The sequence below is a fragment of the Balaenoptera ricei genome, chromosome 6 (genome assembly GCF_028023285.1).
Source record: "Balaenoptera ricei isolate mBalRic1 chromosome 6, mBalRic1.hap2, whole genome shotgun sequence".
NCBI classification, from domain to species: Eukaryota; Metazoa; Chordata; class Mammalia; order Artiodactyla; family Balaenopteridae; genus Balaenoptera; species Balaenoptera ricei.
Window position 1 is genome coordinate 41,245,830 of NC_082644.1, and position 20,616 is coordinate 41,266,445.

At 44.7% G+C, this 20,616-nt stretch overlaps 1 long non-coding RNA gene across 2 annotated transcripts in view; it reads right to left on the reverse strand.

The window, feature by feature from the left end:
* LOC132366987 (uncharacterized) overlaps positions 1–15,642 on the reverse strand; it is a 94,949-nt gene extending 79,307 nt beyond the window's left edge. For both annotated transcript variants that reach the window (XR_009503630.1, XR_009503631.1), the window contains exons 1-2: positions 15,538–15,642; positions 11,685–11,748 (exon numbers count right to left, since the gene is read on the reverse strand). This is a non-coding gene — a long non-coding RNA (uncharacterized LOC132366987). The remainder of the gene's footprint in view (positions 1–11,684; positions 11,749–15,537) is intronic.
* Positions 15,643–20,616: the final 4,974 nt, after the last annotated feature.

The following is a 20,616-nucleotide window of genomic DNA, read 5'->3' on the forward strand; positions in this document are numbered from 1 at the left end:
GTTTTTTTTAATGTCACAGACTCCTCTGAAGCTGAGGAGCCACTTGGAATAATGTTTTTAAATGAATAAAATGAAATACATAGGATTATTAAGGAAACCAATGATATTGAAACACTGTTCCCAAGATACTTAAAATTTTGGGGGGAATTTCCTGGTGGTCCAGTGGTTAGGACTCTGCAGTCTCACTGCTGAGGGCCTGGGTTCAATCCCTGGTCGGGGAACTAAAATCCCACAAGCTGCATGGCGTGGCCAAAAAACAAAGAAAAGAAAGAAGTTCAAAGAAATAAACATTTTTTAAAAAATAAAATAAAATTTTGTGATATCTGACAGTATTGGTGCTGCTTTATTGGCACATTAAACTACAAGATCTGATGGTAGGTCTATTACTTACCATAATTTTTACATCATGATGAAGGTAAATGGTATTTTGCGACATCTGCAAAGAATCTAACGTAGAGTATAAATATCTATGATTTCTACTGGTGACACAGTCACAGATACCAATAATCCTATTGCGGTTTGTTGCTAGCATTTTATATTAAATGAAATGCTAAATTCCAATCAGAGTTTAGTAAAAAATAAACATGTAATTTTTTCCCATCCAAGGTAGAAATATCGATTTTTACCCATAGACCCAATGGGTCCATGGCCCTAAGTAGGAACCCCTGCCCTGGGTGAGAAGCTGCAAACATAGTATATTCAGAAGAGAATTCCCACATAGTAATCAAAACTCCAAGCTTGACTTAGTGGTATTAGTCCTCTCCCTGATCCAGCTCAGTTCTGCTTCAGCCTGGAAGCTTGCTGTGGGAAGGGGGGCTTGGTCCCCCTGCTCTGTCCTACATCCCTGACTACCACTTACTGGTGATACACTCCCCTCCAGGTGCCAAGCAAGGGGAGCATGCTGGCTAACATTATAGATGCTGTTTTATATGTTAGCAAGCCAAATCTCACAGAAGAAAAAGAATGCATGTGGCCAATTGTTCTTGACCATTAAGTGTGCTGAAGTTTAAGGATAAAATGTGGTCCTTGCAGGAATGTGTAGTAATCCACCTCCCGCCTTTATAACTGCAGCTCTGAAACTAGTCTGATTTAATCATCCCTCTTACAGCCATGTACATGGGCTGAGGAAGTAAGAAAGGTTAAAGATTGAGGATAATTGGGTTAAGAAGCAGAAATATTGAATGTTTTCTGGGGTGAGATGGCATATCATTTTTCCTCTCTAAAACCCCACTGAAACTAGAATCAAATGGGTTTTTCTTTTAAAGATACAGAGCCACAAAGGCAGAAGACAATAGGAACAAAATAATGAAGCTGGAGAGTAGATGGAAAACTTGGAACCTAGTTATTAACAACCTAAGAAAGCTGAATTCTAAGCCAGTGGGGGAAAGCTGAGAGCAATCTAGGTTTACATTACAGATTTCCCAAAGGCAGAAGCACGTACCTCTGGAACTGGGAGTATAAGGGAAGGTGGGGTGAAAGTAGTTTGAGAAGCAGTTTTATCCTTAAGTATTGTTCTCTCATGCTATGCCACTACTACTCTGACCAAAGTCTGGAGTTGTATTTTCTGGAGTAAAACAGAGGGATGCTAGATTGGGGGCTACATAAGGCACGGTTGAGTGTGTTGGTACTATTCAAAAAGCAGGGGAGTTAAATGACAATATGTAATCTGAGTGCTAAGTGCTAAAAGCTAATACTACCTACTCAGCTTTCAGGACACTGATGCTTTTATCTTCCAGAGACTGAAAGACTTTTCCCTGGAGTACTGACCAGATAAGAGGAAAGACCTTTTCTAAGAAATGCACCCTGCCTCCATCACCCTACAGTAAAGTTCAAAGTTGGCAAGTCGCTCCCATCACTCAGAGCTTTCAATCAGGATGTTAGCTCCCCTGAACACCTGAAGGATCACTGGATTTTTGTGGAAAGGTTCTAACATGGAAAACGGAGACCAAATGAAACAGAAAAATATCAACTTAGGGAAACAGAGCTTATGCAGAGAAAAAAAATCTATCATTAATATATTTAGAGAGATAGACAAAACTACTGCAGCCATGAAACAAGAACAAGGTACTATCAAATAAGGAACATTCATAAATCAAAAATACGATCTTAGAAATTAAAAACATGACAGCAGAAGTTTACAAAAAGGTAAACAATATAGGGCTTCCCTGGTGGCGCAGTGGTTGAGAATCTGCCTGCTAATGCAGGGGACACGAGTTCGAGCCCTGGTCTGGGAAGATCCCACATGCTGCGGAGCAACTAGGCCCGTGAGCCACAACTACTGAGCCTGCGCGTCTGGAGCCTGTGCTCCGCAACAAGAGAGGCCACAATAGTGAGAGGCCCGCGCACCGCGATTAAGAGTGGCCCCCGCTTGCCGCAGCTAGAGGAAGCCCTCGCACAGAAACAAAGACCCAACACAGCCAAATAAATAAATAAATAAATAAATAATTAAAGGTGCTAATAATTAAAAAAAAAAAAAGTAAACAATATAGAGTTTGGAAGACAGATTTGAGGAGTCTTCCAGAAAGAAAAGTTCAAAGAAAGAGAAACCAGGAGAGGAAGGAAGTCCAATATCCAAAAATAGCTGTTACAGAAGGGGACAACAGAGAAAGCAGGATAACACAATCAAATGTCAAAAGCAAATGATAGAATCTCCCCTCTCTGCTCCCTGTTGGTTATTGGTTAGATCTTTCTGGAGAACTCAGCTGGGAGGCTGCTGTAGCTCTCCTGCCTATATCCCACTTCTACTGCCTATCAGCTGCATAGAATGAATGACACCTGGAACGAAGATGACAGTAGGGCATGGTAAGGGGCTGGACCCCACCCCCAAGGGTAGGCAGGGAGAGAAACAGAGAGGAAGACTATGTAGATGGGTGTCTGAGTACCTGGGACAGAAGCTGGGATATTCCTAACCAGGGCATGTAAGGGAGAAAAGCCAATCTGCTTTGCACTCAAAGGAGCTTAGAGCCAGGAAGCCAACTCAAGGTCCACTACTTTTGGAGGAAGGAGCTGAGTAAATCTCAGCTTCAATCTGTTTGCCCATAGTGTGATAAAGAGCAGTGGGTTTAGTATTGAAGCTTCTGGGAAAGAACCACAAACACAGGGTTTTTCTAAACATATTGGGTTGGCCAAAAAGTTCATTCGGCTTTTTTCCATAAAATGCTATGGAAAATACCTGAGCTGGTTGAGTTCCCGCCAGCAGCCTGTACTCAGCCCTGCTGCTGTGTCTCATTTCTACACCACCTATACCTGGGATCCTTCACCACTTTCCTCCTTTCCACCAGCCTTGCCTCCCTGAATATTCATGTATACTTTTATATATACTTTTTATATATGTATATTTATATGTATTTCATGTATATTATATGGTGCTAAACTCAGTCGGCTGTATCCCCTCCCAGGATTTGCCTGGTGCCTTCCCCTTAGAGGATGACTCCTGTCCTTTCCCCAACCAAAGGCTGCATGGTATAAGCTTGCCAGCTCCAGCCCTTCATTCCTGTCATCCTTCCCCATTTCTTCATTATGTCCCACTGCATTTCAGAAAGCACCAGAACTACTCACCTTGACTGTCAAAAGAAAACTTTAAGGCTTTTGGAAACTGTCCTGTCCCATTAACCAGACCAGGAAGTGGCCAGGAATCTAGAATTTAATGCCACACGTAAGTCTTTAACAATCAGATAAGATGCTCAGAACTGAAGAGGGTCTGTGGCCCCTTCACCTCTCTCTGAAGATGTCCAATAATTGGCTATTTCAGAGAAATATCTGTCTATCATTCATGTAAATATGTGAAATTCTCTAAAACCCTTGGATTGAAATGGAGAAAGCTGGGGAGGGAGGTGGCTGAGATCTGTAAGCATCTACTAGAAATGTAAGCCCCTCCAAGCTATATGTTGTCTCCACGCTCCCTCGCTCACAGACTGAATGAAGCTCCTCCTACAGACTGTTTTAGGAGGTCATTCTGAGACATTCCTAGAGCTCCTTCCTGCTTCCTGTTCAGTCAGCCTGCATCCCACCCCCACCCCCAGCACCACCACCGGATGGGTGATCCACCACCACCGGCAGCCTGGCTGCAGAATGGATCTCTTAATGGTGGCAGTCATACTCATATTCCCTTGACCTCCTGAGAAGGCATAAGCGGACCCTGTCCTAGCTTCTTCTGTTAACTGGGTTGAAGCAGGAACTTGTCTCCCTGGAAGGAAGGCTGGAACCCCAGACCCTTCAGAAGGCCATGGCAGAACAGCATAGCTCAGGGCTGTGCTTGTTCCACTCGATGTAGGTTAAGTATAAGTAAAAGATTCAGATCACCCCTTTCCCTTTGGAAGGAAATTTCTGGCTGAAGTGGCCAGAGAATGATTTCAGAGAAAGATGATAAACATGAACAAAGAGCAGCAAAACTACAACACAAGCAAAACATTACAAAATCCTTGAGCATATGTTTTTACAATTTTCAGGCCAAATGTGTGACCCTTGGAGAGGATGCAAATTTTAAGGTCAAAGTCACAAGGATGGAATGTGGAAAAAATCATCAGAGTTAGAATCCTAACTCTGACATTTGACAAGTTACTTAACATTTCTGAGCCCCAGTTTCTTCATCTGAGAAAGGGAGAATAACTGTACATCTGTACCCAAAACATCATTCACTATTAATGTGCTGGTGATTCCCAAAGCCACTTCTCTGCACTATCCTTTCCTCTGAGCTCCAATTGTACTGCCAACAACCAGGGGAAGCTCCATCTTGCTCCAAAGACAATGCAAATTAATTCAAATTTTCCAAACATCCACCACCCCACTAAACTGTTTTCTAATGTCAGGGAATGGATGTCACTATACATCTACTCAGACCATACACGGAGTCAGTCACTGGGTTCTAATTTTGGTATCAAGTTGCCCCTTTTCCTCTACTTTTTACTGCCTCTGCTTATAGTTCAGTTTCTCACTCTTTCTTTCCTGAATAATTACAATAGAGTCTCATATCCCCAGGGCTTAGAATAGTGGCTAGTGTACAGCAATACCTTAATAGTACTTGAATCAATCCAAAGTCTGGACTGAGGGGGCAGATAAATTACTACATCAGTGTGATGAGTGCTATAGTATGTGAGGTCCTGCCACAGGAGGAAGTACTCAGCTGATGAGGAGGACTGTAGGGTCACATAAAGGGGTCACAATGAAGATGACTTTGAGAGGCATCTTGCATTTAACAATTAAAATATTTGAGTACTTACTATGTGCCAGGAACCATGCCAGACATTAACAGTCACCAAGACACAGGCCTTGCCTCCATGGAGATCATTATCTTATGTAGTAGAAAGTCTCACATGCTCAAATTGTCTAATCAAAATATACACTTGGATGTCCAAAGTTTATCTCAAAAGTGAACTCCTAATTCCCTGTGCCACCACTGCCACCACCCAATCACACATACCAAACCTGCTCCAATCACAGTATTTCTCACATCAGTTAATGGCACCTTTCTCTTGCCAGTTTTTCAGGCCAAAACTTTTGGTGTCATCCTTGATTTTGTTTCTAACAATCTGCTTCTGATCCATCAGTAAATCCTATTATCCCTACCTTCAAAATGAATCCAGAATATGACCTCTTCTTGCCTCCTCTGCTACTACGATTACTGCAGTAGTTTCATAACTAATCACCCTGCTTCTTCCTGAGACCATGAGAATGTGGTCTATGTTGAGGATAGACCATGTCTATCCTCAACATAGAAGCCTTATAGTGCTCAGGGAGGGTACTGGCTACAGATGACAGACAGATGGATGGATAGACAGATAGAGGTATATAAAACCAAGAGACCAGGTAAGGTCACCAAAGGAATGAGTATAAATGAAGGATAGATCTAAGGACTGGGCCCTGGGACATTCCAACATTAAGAAATTGAAAGGGAGGGACTTCCCTGGTGGTCCAGTGGTTAAGACTCCACGTTTCTACTGCAGGGAGCACAGGTTCTATCCCTGGTCGGGCAACTAAGATCCCACATGCCGTGAGGTGCAGCCAAAAAAAAAAGAAAAAGAAAAAGAAAAGAAACTGGAAGGGAAAAGAGGAACCAGTAAGCAGAGGAGAGTGAGAAGCAGTAGCAGGGAGGAAGGAGGAAATCCAGAAGAGTGTGGCATACTGGAAGCCAAGAGGGGAAAATATGGCAAGGAGAAAGTGATCAACTGCATGAAAACTTCTGAACTGGCCAAGTAAGATGAGGATCCAGAGTTGAACACTAGATTTAGCAACACAGAGATCACTCATGGCTTTGAGAACAGACTCACATGTGATGGAGGTGAAGGCATGACTGGGGTGGATTCAAGGGAGAATGAAAGAAGAGCAGTTGGTGATAGCAAGTGTAATCAATTCAAGGAGGTTTGTTCCACAGAGGTGCAGAAAAACAAGGATACAGCTGTAAGAGGAAGTGGGACGCAGAGAGGGTTTTTTTTGAAGGTGAGAGACATAAAGTATTTGATGTTGACATGAATGATGCAGTTGAGGAGTGATAAACTGATGATGCAGGAGAGCAAAGGGAGAATGCTGGAGCCCTGTGGTGGTTACAGGTGAGGGGATGAGAGCAAATGTCCAAGTCCAGGAGATGGCCTTGGAAAAAGCACAGAAACTTTGCTAGTGGTTAATAGAGAGAAGGAAGCATTAATGAGGTAAGAATTTGAATATTAGAAGAAAGGTTGCTCCCACATGTACGACAGTGTGGGCAAAGACTCAAAAGGGTAAGTGAGGAGCTGGGAAGGGACCATGGCTGGGGATGGATGGAGGGGTATGAAGAACCAAAGCTGAAAGCCACAGATGGAGATGGATTCTGGAAGTTACCAGGGCAAATTACTATCACAGCGTAGGCAGTGGGTGTCCAAGGTGGTTGAGTTGCTGATCATGTGTGTGAAGAAGGTGCTCTTGGAAGACAAGCAGCAAGAAAGATTGCAGAGAGGTTCTAGATGCAGGCAGCCTTGGGCATGAGGCTAGAGGCACGGTGCAGGTGTGGCATCCTAGTGTCCATCCAGAGACTGGGGATGTCTGAGGGTAGGAGGAGAGAACTGGGAAGCAGAAAGACAAAGAGGCTGCCCTGAGTGGATGGAAGGGACCTCTGTTTTGGACACCTCATTTCTCTCAGAAGGTGGCACGTCTGCATTTCCACCTTCTGACCTACCACAGAGGAGCCAAAAGCTGCAGTAAGGACAGGAAGTGCTGTGGCTTCCTCATGGTGTGGGATGGGGGACTGTGGGATGCCCCTGCCTCACTGATTCCTCAGGAAATCCAGGATGCCTCAACATACCATCAAACCAGGAGGTGGGGGCAGGACTCTTCCTCTGATAGGACCCAGCACTTAGCACAATGTGTCCTGCTAGCAGGATGCAGAAAAGCCAGGATGGGAAGAAGCATGACTGTGTCGCTCCTCTGAAGGGTGATTCTGTGCCTAACAGATGGGAGCCAGGCCCTGCGGTGGGTCCCCAAGGTGAGGAGGCACAAGGCCCAGGCCTGCTGAGCCACACCCTCCAGTGTTTTCCTAAAGCATCCCCAAAGATCATAGGAGGTCTTGTGGCAGGCACATCCTCCGTGCCTGCTGGGAGCTGGGCAGAGAGCCACAGAGCAAGGAGAGGAGAGGGAGGCCCGGAATGAAGGGAATTGACTCAGAAGGGTCACAGCAGCGTCACGTGGGAAGCTGAGGTTAATGTGCACACATCCTGGCTTAGGTGGGGCGGGTCCTTCCCGTGTATCCTACCTGCCACGTGCCAGCATTGGCTTATGCTGATGACCAAGTTTTGCAACAAAGGGCTAGGGGCAGAGACATGAGCTGGAACCAAGACCTTCAGGATTCTCAGTTCTCAGCAAAATCAAGAGCTGAGAGAAGACAGGGTCAGAGCCTATGATTCATGCAGGATGTTGTAGAGGGATGAAGCCTTGCTCATCCCATCCTATAACCCTAGCACAAGCCCCACCTTCCAGCTCCCCCTCGGCTCAAGAAGTAAAATCAGAATGAAAACTCTCACGGCAGGGCACAGAATCAAATATTCACTACTCCAGAATTACTGGTAGATGCTAGGGATATAGCAATGCTTGCTTGGGAACTTTGGAGTTTGCCTCTGCCCTCTGAGATACCATACTGGCGTGGCGAATGGCTCTGACCTTCTGGAGCCCTTCTTTGGTCTCTGCAGAGAGCATTTCAGAATCCTACAGAGAGCATTTCAGGCAACTGAGTACCTGCAGTGCGGGAGAATGGCTTCTCCACAAAATCACTTCTCTTGTTGAACACTAAGTCCCAGCAAATAGGGACCGTGGCTGCTTTGTTTTTGCACCTCCTCACTGCAGCCCAGGCAGGGAGGGCAACAAACACGGGATGGGCACAGGAATAAACCCCAAGGAGAAGCTGCTTCCTGCACCTGTGAGAGGGGACTGAGCCTCTGCTCTTCACCATTCATCCAAAGCCCGCTGCTCCAGCTGCCCCACGGCACAGGCCTGGGCTCTCACACAATGAAGGACAAGAATGGCTCCTGTGTCTATGGCAGGGACAGGAAATAAGGGAGGACAGCCTTGAGTGCGGGTGGGGATGTGAGGAACGAGCACAAGGCAGGCATGTGAGGTGCTGGGGGACGCAGAGGACCAGATGCCTAACGGGGCTTGTAGAGGACTGTCCATTCCCATGCACAGAGACAGTGAGGCCAGGACCCTGAATACTTGATCTGGACGAGAGCATGGGGAGGAAAGAGGGGGCCTGAAGGAGATCTCTGTTTCCAGAAGGAGGGGTACATGCTGCCAACTGCCCCCCCTTTCCCGCCTTGTCCCCCTCCTCCACTGTAACTTCTCTGGGTCCACAGCCAGGCAAAGAGCATATTGGGGGCTTTCCAGAGTGTATCATTCCCAAGGTCAAGCCCCACACAGAGGCCTCAGGGGCAGGGCCCTGGGCAGGCAGCCGGACACATGGGAATCCAGACAGTGGGAAGGGAAAGGAAGCCAATCTCTTGCAGTAAATTGTGCTGGCAGCTGGGGCGCATCAGGGGAGAGGGTCAGGGGAAAGTGAGAGGCCAGAGCAGAGTCTCACACACACTCAAAGACACATGCGTACAGACACCTAACCACACAGACACAGACACAGGAGGACATAAAGTCAACAGTGCCACTCAGAAGCTAACTCAGAGACGTTCAGGAAACACACCTACATAGACTCATGAACACCCTGAGTCAGACATGCCCCAGCAGACTCTGGCACCACACACATGCCGACAGACACAGCCCATCTTGCAGGCCCACAAACACAAATGCATTCCCAATCCATCCTTCCCAGCCTTTCTCTCCGATAAAACTCCAGGCCACCTCAGGCCAGGCCTGTTTATCCACCTCTAAACTCTGGTTTGTTATTTCTGTCCCACTGCCTGTCCTTTAATAAGGACAGTCTTGGATCCACGTGCACACCCCTGATCTCAACAACTTGGCTGTGTGCTTTTAAAGGAATGCCACGGTCAGCAAGTGAGTCCCCTGCCCTCTTCAGCAGCCCCATCCTTCACCTACACTCCCATTCCTACCCCCGGGAGCGTCCCCAGTTTACTGCAGGCTCCTGACCCTCGGTCTCTCTGATGCAGCAGAAACAGAATCTAAAGGAAGAGTAAACCAGACAGACCTACTCTGTCAAAATCCCCCTCAGGAAACTGTGAAGAACCAGCTCCTGACTCCTCAGGAAGGAGCCCTTGATGCAGGGCATGGCCACATGTATCGCTCTACCCCAAACTTGAACTGCAGCCCATGCCTTTCAACCCTAACCCTAACCTCAACTCCAACCCCATTCACAAACAGCTCTAAAACCAGTCCTTCAAGTGAGACCCTCAGAATAACTGTACCTCATAAAGGTAATGCTGGTGGGTATGACCCAAAAAATGTTTACATGGCCAGGTAAGTTCAGGATAGAAAACTGCGATGTTCCCTCTCCCCAGGAGCTAGATGCCTACTTCCCTCTAGTCGGATCGCAGCTTCAGGGATCATACAGCCGTTTATAACTCTCAAGTGCAGAGGGCCAGAAAATGTCCAAAACCTCTCATCTAAGCCAGATCAATAGCACACAATATGCATAAGGTTAAGTCCCTCTCCAGACTATCTTAGAAGATTAAAACTGACCCCCAACACAAAATTTATCTCCTTGACCCATTTTGACCCCAATTTTAAACTCAAAACAGTACCCTACTCCAACCCTAACACAATCCTAATCTAAGATGCACTAGCTCTTTTTTTTTTTTTTAAAGATCGAGTTAGCTTTCTTGAACAGTTCATGAATTGGGCAGCATCCGTTTAGCAAGTAGAGGGGAGCTCTAAAAGGCTATCGAAAAGGAGAGGTTTTTAAAAGTAAGACAAGGAAGTCAAAAACAAAAAAAATTATTTCAGGGTTAGGTAATCTATCTATAGGGGATGAAGGAGATCTACGTGCCAGGTTACCTCATCTTCCTTTGGGGGATGGAAAGGATTACGTCACTGGTGTGGACCAGAAATTTGCACACTGATCAGTTTGGATTACATTCTTGGAGAAGGTTGTAACTGCAATAAGGTCAGGTATTAAGTCTTCCTTTTAGCACAAGTGACTCCATTTTGGGCCTGTCATTTCTTTTTTAACAGGGAAATGGTGCCAGATCAACTCAGATAGGACACCCCTACTCCACCCACACTTCAGAGTGCTAGAGAAGAAAGCAGATTTTCATGGAACCTTTCAATTCTCACCATGTAGATAAACAGATTCTCCAGCTACTGGTGAGATCTACAAGATGCACTAGCTCTTATCAACAGGAACCATAAACGCAATTCCAAATCCTACTTTAACATCACCGTGATTCCAGCCCTATGCTTACCACTACCTACCTCCAATCCGTAACCACTATGTCAGTGCTGTTCCAAGCATAGTCCTAACTCTAACCCTGTCCCTAGGTAGCCACACATTGAGTAATGTCTGCAACTACGCTGGGCACACAAATATCACACACTTATGAAGGTAACGGGTCATCTGCAGTCCAGGAAGCAGTAGCTCCCTCAGTAACAGCTGCACAGTCATCAGGGCAGCTTGTCCCTGGCGGGCTCAGTGCTCAGCTGGGAACCCAGGAGCGCTAAGGCACCCAGGCCCTTTGACCCTTGTTAGACATACAAGCGAACAGGGGCCCAGCTCACCCCAAGCCCTGTTCTAGCCCAGCTTCTGAGCGGAAATTCCTGCCATACCCCTCCCCGGCTCCTGCCTGCCAAGCTGGGAGCATCTGTTGCCCTGAAAGCCCCACCTGGCAGGAACAAATGGGCCTGGGGCCTGGAGCTGAAGGGAATGTGGCCTCTTCCCAACGTGGGCAATTCCAGACTCCTGCAACACCCGCACCTAGGACCTCTACCCCAGAGCCTGGCCCAGGTGCCCGTCCTAAAGAGGTAGTGGGTCTGCCGACACTGGGGGTGAGTAGGGGTGGATTAGCACACCTCCTCTCCCTGGCTCCAGGGTCTCAATCTGGCATTAGGGTGTGTTCACTCTGCGCTCATCAGCAGAGGTAAAGCTGAAGTGAGCCACGTGCACCTCCCTCACCTCTCACCCTCGGCACCAGGACCTCCGGTGTAGCATTCCTCTGTACCTCGGCCACCGCAGAGACTGTCAAACACTACCTAGGCTCTCTCGAGAGTTCACACCAAGCCAAAGCCTTCACCCAACAGACTGGAACACTTAGGTGGATACTCACATGTCAGATGTGTAGCCATCCGAGTCTTTGCGTCCCCTTCCTTACCGTCTACATCCAGGCTGGCCTGAGGACCAAGAGAGGGGCTTGGTTCAGGGCTGCAAGCTCCAAGATACGCACATGAGGTGCTTAAGAAATTAACAAAATCAGCTTTAACTTCTAGAAAAACAAGTGATAAGGACCGTCAAGATCTGTGCAGGGTGTGAGATTTTACTCTATTTGTAAGTTAACTAGCTATCCTGTTACTGTTCCATGAATGCTGGCAGAAGACACAAGACTCCTGGATCAGATATAAAGGATTTTATTACTCATAGCACAGCCATAGCAAGAGCTTTAGCATGGTTTTTTGCATCAGTTTCCCACGTCTACCAAGTGCCATGGGGGTGGCACAGGATCTATGATAGATGCCTGCACATACAGTGGGCTGTGTTACAAGAGAGGAACATCTGTAAGGCAGTAAGGCATATGTGTGCAGCACTGAGGTTCGGTGATTCACAGCTTATTTTATAGTAAGAAACAAGCCTGATCTTTGTCCAGGGGGAGATGTTGCCTTATCTGTCAAGGTTGATTGTTGCAAATACAATCCTGAGAAATGGCATGGAAAACAGTCAGGGCCTTGTATTCTTGGCATACCCAGTAAGAAGAACATTCAGGAATACTAAAGGTCCATGCTGGTTTGCCTCTCTCAACAGTGATTAGCAATGGGTAAAAACAAATGGTTCGTGAAAAAAAAAAAAAAAAAACCACTTTCCCTACGCTGGAAGAAGTCCCAGGAGAGACACTCTGGTTAAAAAAGAAGTCATTTAACAAACACCCTACAAATTATGCTTATTCATTACTTCTTTAGCTGATAGGTGGAACTGGGGTTTTCTTTGTCCTTATCAAGGAAGAAAAGAGAGAAGACATTATCATAGGGACAACGTGAATGTTGAAAAATTTGTGGTAACTTGAGAAGGGTTTGGAAAAAACTTCAAAGGTCAGGGGCAGGCAGTGGTAAATAGCAGTGAAACAAGAAAGTAGAATAGGCCCATGTGGCTGAGTGAAATGGAAGAAATGAGAGCAGATAACAACCTAAACCTTTCCTTTTTTGCGGAGACAGTCTCTAAGGTGGCTTCCCCTCATGATTCCCACCTCCTGGTGTTCATACTTTGTGTAATCCCATCCTCGTGAGTGTGGGTGGATGTGTGATTTGATTCTAATCAACAGCACACAGCAAAGGTGAGGGGATGTCATACATATGATTATATTACATTACATAATATATGACTGTCTTCTAGCATACTCTAGAGACTACTTTCTGGCTTCATGAAGTGGCCATGTTGGGAAACCCTATGTGGCAAAGAACTGCAGGTGGCCTCTAGATGTTGAGAGTGGCCTCCAGCTGACATCCAGCAAGAAGCTAGGGCTCTCAGTCCCACAACTGCAAAGAAATGAATTCTGCCAACAACCAGAGTGAGCTTGGAAGACTCTTCCCCAGTCAAGCCTCCAGATGAGAACACAGCCCAGCTAACACCTTGATTGCAGACTTGTAAGACCATAAGCAGAGGACCAAGCTGGACAACTGACCCACAGAGACTATGAGATAATAAATTGTGGGTTGTTTTAAACCACATTTGTGGTAATTTGTTACACAGTAATAGAAAACTAATACACTGCTGTAACCATGAGAGTAAGAGAAGCATCTGTAAGGCAGTAAGGCATACATGGGCAGCACGGAATTTGCGTGTATGCAAGGCACACGCTAATTCCACAGTATGAGCTAGGGAAGAAATAGGGAAGGAGAAGGCATCTAGGGAACTCCTCTCCCTCAGTTCATTCTATAAAGACATGTAGCTATGGAGAGAATGCAGCCCTCCTAATAGGCTGTAACCATCTCATCCTGCATATTAAATGTAAATTATCCTTTTGTGCCTTCATTTGATTCTTGATATGGGACTGGCAGACATTTGTAAAAGGCTCAAAAATGTAACTAACAGTGATCTTTAGAACATGGGGAGGGGTAAACCCCAGGCAGTAATAAAGCAAAAGAAACCTTTGAAAAGGGAAGTAGGGATTTCTCTGATCACAGGAGAAAGCTACTAAATTTTGGAATTTAGTCAGTTTCCATAACATATCACATTTCTTTTGGATATTTACCCCAGAGTAGAATTGCTAGGTTATATGGAAGTTCTTTTTAACATTTTGAGGAACCATGAAACATTTTCCACAGCAGTTGCACCACTTTACATTTCCACCAGCAATGCAGCAGAATTCTAATTTTTCCACATCCTCGCAAACATGTTATTTTCCTTTTTTTGGGGCGGGGGGGAACAGCCTGCTGTGGATGTGAAGTAATATCTCATTACGGTTTTCATTTGCATTTCCCTAATGACTAATGATGTTGAGCATCTTTTCATGTGCTGGTTGGCCATTTGTATACCTTGTTTGAAGAAATGTCTATTCATGTCCTTTCCCCATTTTTGAATTGGGCTGGATTTTCTGCTGTTGTTGAGTTGTAGGAGTTCTATTTTTAACTGGATATTAATCCCTTATCAGCTATATGATTTGCAAATATTGCCTCCCATTCCATGGGTTGTCTTCTCACTATCAAACGATAGTGTCCTTTGAAACACAAAAGATTTAAATTTTGATGAAGTCCAATTTATCTATTTCTTTCTTTTGTTGTCTGTGCTTTTGATGTCATACTTAAGAAACCATTCCCAAATCCAAGGTCATGGAGATTTCCCCCTGCTTTCTTCTAAGAGTTTTATAGTTCTAGCTCTTAAATTTAGGCAAACATATACTCTTGCTTCTGTCTCTAATATTTCTTCCCAAATAAAATCTGAAGTACAGATTTCATGATTCCAACCTTTATGACCTTTTTCAAGTTGCTGAATCTAAGTCTCAGTTTAATCATCCCTCCAGGGATAATTTCACAACGTTATTTTAAGAGTTATATGATTAAACATAGCTAGTATAGTGCCTAGCACGCTGGTGCTCAATAATCCTATGTATCCTTTCTTCTTTCCTTCAAAGTACTTTCTTTACAGGACCTGCCAGAGTCAGTTATTCTACCTGATTTTACTGTTTTCTTCCTGAGAGTCAAGCCCAGGGCCTCAAATCTCCTTTCTTTGCTTCAGAGGTCTCTCTGGTCCAATCCTCTCTTGCACCTCGTTCTCTTACGTAAGTTCCTGCCTCCACTAAAATCCAGCTTGAAGCCAACTGGGCTACCACGGAGAATACACGTTCTAACGGGGTTCGGGGAGGAATGGACAAAGGCGCAGTCCCACAGAGCCCCTGCCTCTCGACCACGTTGGAGGGATCACAACTTAAGGCACACTGAACCCCCAAGGAGGTCAAGGCCAAAGACCTTTGGGCATAAAGGAAGTTACTCCTGAACCTCTCCTTCCAGTCAGAGATTCCTTCTAGGCAGTTCTGAGGAACAGTCTCAGGTCCTCCTGTATACAGCGGTCCTCTGTGGGGTCCGTCCCCACGGTGCGGGCTCCCGAGGCTCCCCATGTTCCCATATGCTCTTCCACTGAGACAACACCAGAGACCACCCTTGCCCTCCCTACGTACACAGCCGGTCTCTCTGGGGCTGGTGCCCTGCACACAGGGACTCCCCGTGGCAGCAAATGCAGAGAGTGCCCTGAGAGTCTCCATTCGCACGTGGGTCTTCCATGGGGGCGGCTCCGCACACCGCTTCCGGGACGCTCCCAAGGGGTAGAGGCAGGGACACTCGTGGTTCATCTGCACAGGGACCCCCTCGGGGGCGGCTCCCATACAACACCTCAGAGTCCGCAGAGGGTCGTCCGCTGCCCGCAGACCCGCCCCTCACGGTGCCTGCCAGGTCCCCGCCGACCCCGCCCCCGCTTACCGGGACGGCCAGGGTGCGGGACGCTGGTCCGGGGCTGGTTGACTCTGGCCTTCCCGGGTTACCCGAGCGCTGGAAGCAGGCGGCGCGGACGGAGCAGCAGCGTGAGGCGGCGTCACCGCGCGCGGCCAGAGCAGACCCACCCTCCGCGTCCCACGCGGGGATGGCGCGTGCGCACGCGCGAGACGACATTCGCGGGCCGTGAGATGTGCGCCCCGCCCCGCCCCGCCCCGCCCCATCCCGCTTTCCTGCTCCTCCACGCCCCCCTCTCGCGCCTCAGCGGGCGACGGCAAGCGGGATGAGGCGCCAAGGGACGGCTGAGGAGCGGCGGCCCGCCCCGAAGAGCTGGGGGTCGGGGTGCCAGTGGGCGCTCCCCACCAGCGCCGCGGCAGGGTTAGTGCCCTGGCCTGGAGGAGGCGGCCCGGGAGGGGGCTCCTCGGGGGCTGTGGCAGCTCCCAGTACCGCCCGCGCCGGGGCGAAGCGTCCGGCCGCCCGCTCCTGCCTGGGGAAGTGAGAATGACTCACCCAGCGGCCTCGGCTGAAGCCAGCCTCTCCTACCGAGGCCAGCTGCCCACTCAGGCTTCCGGGCCCACGACCCTGGCATCAGGGCATAGCCTTTAGCAGTACCGCACAGCGGAGGGTCCAAATGAGGCTCACAAAGTGCTTGGCTGGCCCAACTCTTTTCTGTGCGCCGCTTTCTGAGATGATTGGTCTTCTGTCTCCACCAGCAAAGCTGTACCCTGATGTGGCCCACTTTTTGCTGCAGCACCCTTATCCTTCAGACTATCCAGTTAGCCGTTCTGAGGGCTGTAATGTGCATTTATACCGAACTAGGTACTTTGAAGAAAGTGGGGGTAACAAAAAAAGTTAAAAATCATGAAGCCCCCCAACAACTAATTATAAAGCAATAACTAAAGAAATACAAACGATATGCTGAGGCTCTTTTTATTTAAATTATTTTTAAATACTTTTATTTACATTTTAATATACCCCATGTTTCCAGATGAATTCAATTTCTATGTCACAAAGACAATTCACTTCATTGTGTGGTGAATACAAAAAGGAACTCATTTTGTCCTTACCACCGTGAAACGTACCAGTAGGGAAGACAGTATAAGGTAAGTACAGTGCTATATATTGCTCTCACTTTTAAATGAAATGCCACACACTAAACAGTGTACATATTAAGTAATTCAAACTTCACAACATCACCATGAAGTACCATACTTTCATTGTTTACATTATACAGATGTAGAAAGTGAGGCACAGAAAGATTAAACAACCTGTCCAAGGTCACCTAGCTAATAAGTGGAATCTGGGTATTCTGACTCCAGAGCCCATACTCCTAACCGTTGGTTTTACTGTACAGCCTCCAGGACCATGTTTACAATACGCAGGATCCCAAGTAAATGTTTTTGCAAGGACCCTGATTATGTAAACAATTTGATTAAAATATGTATTATGAAATTCATGACCCCGTGTGAAGTATAATGTTTTATTAATGAAGATTTGGGGTAATGGGTAAAGTAGTGGGACTTACATATTTGCTTGCTGTCATATCAGTGCACATAAAATTCTTGGTACTAAGAACCATCTCTTTTTGTCTTTATTTCAGATGCATCTTTCCTAGCTAATTTCATATCTCACACATGAGAAAAAGGTAATGATGGTATTATTACTCACAAGGTCATGACTTCAGAACCTTTCTGTCTTGAAACAATATAGGTCTTCTTGCCTCTCTAGTTTCCTAATACCATTTATTTAATGCTAGTTACATCATTACTTATGCCACCCATCATCCATCTTGCCACCTGTGAATACAGGCTTCTAAAGACTCTTTCATTGGTTGCTACAGTGTTTCATTAATGATGAGCACAAATGCAAATCTTACCCAGAGTATATAGTCAAGTTTGAATGGTAATTTGTTTTCTAGATTGTTAAATTTACCCTTTGGAATTTTATAATATAAATGTAGAACAGTGTACCTCCAACCATGTCTTTTCTTGAATTCTTTAGGCCATAAGCACAACATTCCTAGAATCATCTTTTAGTGTTGACTGAACCCCTAGCTTACTCACACTGCTACCAGCAGGGAGAATAGGTGAGAGGCCATTGGCTGATCAAGAAGAGCAATCCCATGGCACAGGATTATCCATCTGTCTTCCAGCATGACATAAGAGCAACCAGGGAACAACCCTTCGTGATGAACACACTCAAAAAACTAGGGAGTAAAAGGGAATTTCCCCAGCCTGATAAAGGGCATCTACAAAAAAACCACCACTCACATCACTTAATGGTAAAAGACTGAATACTTCCCCCCCTAAGATCTTGAAAAAGAAAAGAATGTTCATTCTCACTACTTATATTCACATTGTACTGGAGGTTCTAGCCAGGTCTATTAGGCAAGAAAAAGAAATAAAAGGCATCCAGATTGGAAAGGAAAAAGTAAAACTATATCTATTCACAGAACACATGATCTTATACATAGAAAAGTCTAAGAAATGCACTTAGAACTACTAGAATTAATAAATGAGTTCAGCAAGGTTGCAGATTACAAGCTCAGTATACAAAAATCAGTTGTATTTTTATATACTTGCAATGAATAACCTGAAAATGAAATATTTTAAAACTTCCATTCTTAATAGCATCAGGAAGAATGATACTTAGGAATAAATTTACAAAAGGAGTGTGAAATGTACACTCTGAAAACTGAAAAATTATTGAAAGAAATTAAAGAAGATCTAAGTAAGGATTTTTTTATGAATCACTTCGCTATATACCAAAACTAACAGCACTGTAAATCAACTATACTTACATTTTTCAAAAAAGAAATTTAAGGAAAATAAAATTTTTTTTTAAATCTCAAGTTCATGGATTGGAAGACAACATTATCAAGATGGCAATACTCCCTAGATTGATCTACAGATTCAACACAACACCTACCAGAATCTCAGCTGACTTCTTTGTAAAAATTGACAAGCTGATTCTAAAACACACATGGAACTTCAAGGGACCTTGAATAACCAAAACAATTCTAAAAAAGAATAAAGTAGGAGGACTCACATTTCCCAATTTCAAAACTTATTACAAAGCAACAGTAATTAAGTCAGTGTGTTACTGGCACAAGGAGAGACATATACATCAATGAAATAGAATTAAGAGTCCAGGAATAAACTAGCTATGGCCAACTGATGGCAAACTGATTTTTGACAAGAGTGCCAAGACCATTCAATGAGGACGAACAGTCTCTTCAATAAATGGTGCTGGGACAACTGGATATCTACATACAAAAGAATGAAATTGAACCCTTACCTTACACCATATACAAAAATTAACTCAATGGACAAAGACCTAAACATAGGAGCTAAAACTATAAAACTCCTAGAAGAATATGTAGGGGAGAATCTTCATGACATTGACTTGGCAATGATTTCTTAGATATGACACCAGAGGGACAGACAATAAAAGAAAGATAAATTGGATTTCACCAAAATTTAAAACTTTCGTGCATCAAAGGACACTATCAATATTGTGAAAATGCGGGACTTCACTGGTGGTCCAGCGGTTAAGACTCTGTGCTCCCAATGCAGGGGGCCCAGGCTCCATCCCTAGTTGGGGAACTAAGATCCCACATACCGCAACTAAGCCCGTGCACCGCAATGAAGACCCAGCACAGACAAAAATAAATAATTTTCTTTTAAAAGATTGTGAAATGCAATGCATGGAATGGGAGAAAACTATTTGCAAATCGAGTATCTGATAAGGGACTTGCATCTAGAATATTTAAAGAACTCTTACAACTTAATAACAAAAAGACAACCAAATTCTAAAATGGGCAAAGGATCTGAATAGATGTTTCTTCAAAGATATGCAAATAGCCAATAAGTACATGAAAAGAGGCTCAACATCATTAAACATCAGAGAAATGCAAATCAAAACCACAGTGAGCTACCACTTCATAGAACGGCTCAAACCAAAAAGTCAGACAACAAGTGTTGACAAGGATTTGGAAAAATGGGACTCATACACTGCTGATGATAATGTAGAATGGTACAGCTACTTTGGAAAACAGTCTGGCAGTTCCTCAGATAATTAAACATAGAGTTACCATATGACCCAGCAAGTCTACTCTTAGGTATATTCCCAAGAGAAATGAAAACATGTCCACACAGAAACTTGTACACAAATATTTATAGCAGCATTATTCATAATAGCCAAAAGGCAGAAACAACCCACATGTTCATCAGATGAATGGGTAAGCAAAGTGTGGTGTATCCATACAATGGAATATTTTTCAGTTATAAAAAAGAATGAAGTACTGATGCATGCTATGATGAACCTTGAAAACATAATGCTAAGTGAAAGAAGCCAATCACAAAAGATTACATACCATATGATTCCATTTATATGAAAGTACAGAATAGGGAAATCTATACAGACAGAAAGTAGATTAGTGTTTGGTTAGGGCAGGGGTGGGGAGGAAATAGCTAAAAGGTATGAAGTTTCTTTTTGAGGTGATGAAAATGCTCTAAAACTGTAGTGATGGTTAAACATATCTGTGAATATACAAAAAGCATTGAATTGTATACTTTAAATAGGTGAATTTGGTATGTGTGGTATGATATGTGAATTATATCTCAGGAAATCTGTTTTTTTTTTAATTGCATGTGTTCTGGAGTAGAAAGATCTATGTTCATATCCCAAAACTGTAATTAGTAGATATCTGTCCTTGGGGGTAGTTTCTTAATACCGCTGAGTCTCAGTCTCCTCATCCTGTGAAATAGGAATTAATTAAAATAAGGCATATAAAGCACTTAGCATAATGCCTGGAATAAAATATATTTAATAAGTGTCAGCCATTATGTTGCCCAAGATTACCAACTTGTTCGATGCTGGAATCCTAATTTCACAAACATTTCTCTGTTTAAGCCTGTAGACCTGAGGACATAGTAGGGATGGTATATAGTAAGTTTGTGTATTTTATGTGATCATGTGTTAGCTTGGAAATGTAGACTTTCTCATTTTGCCATTAACTCACTGCTTTAAATCTTCTTCCCATCACCTCAAACTTATTCATCAAAT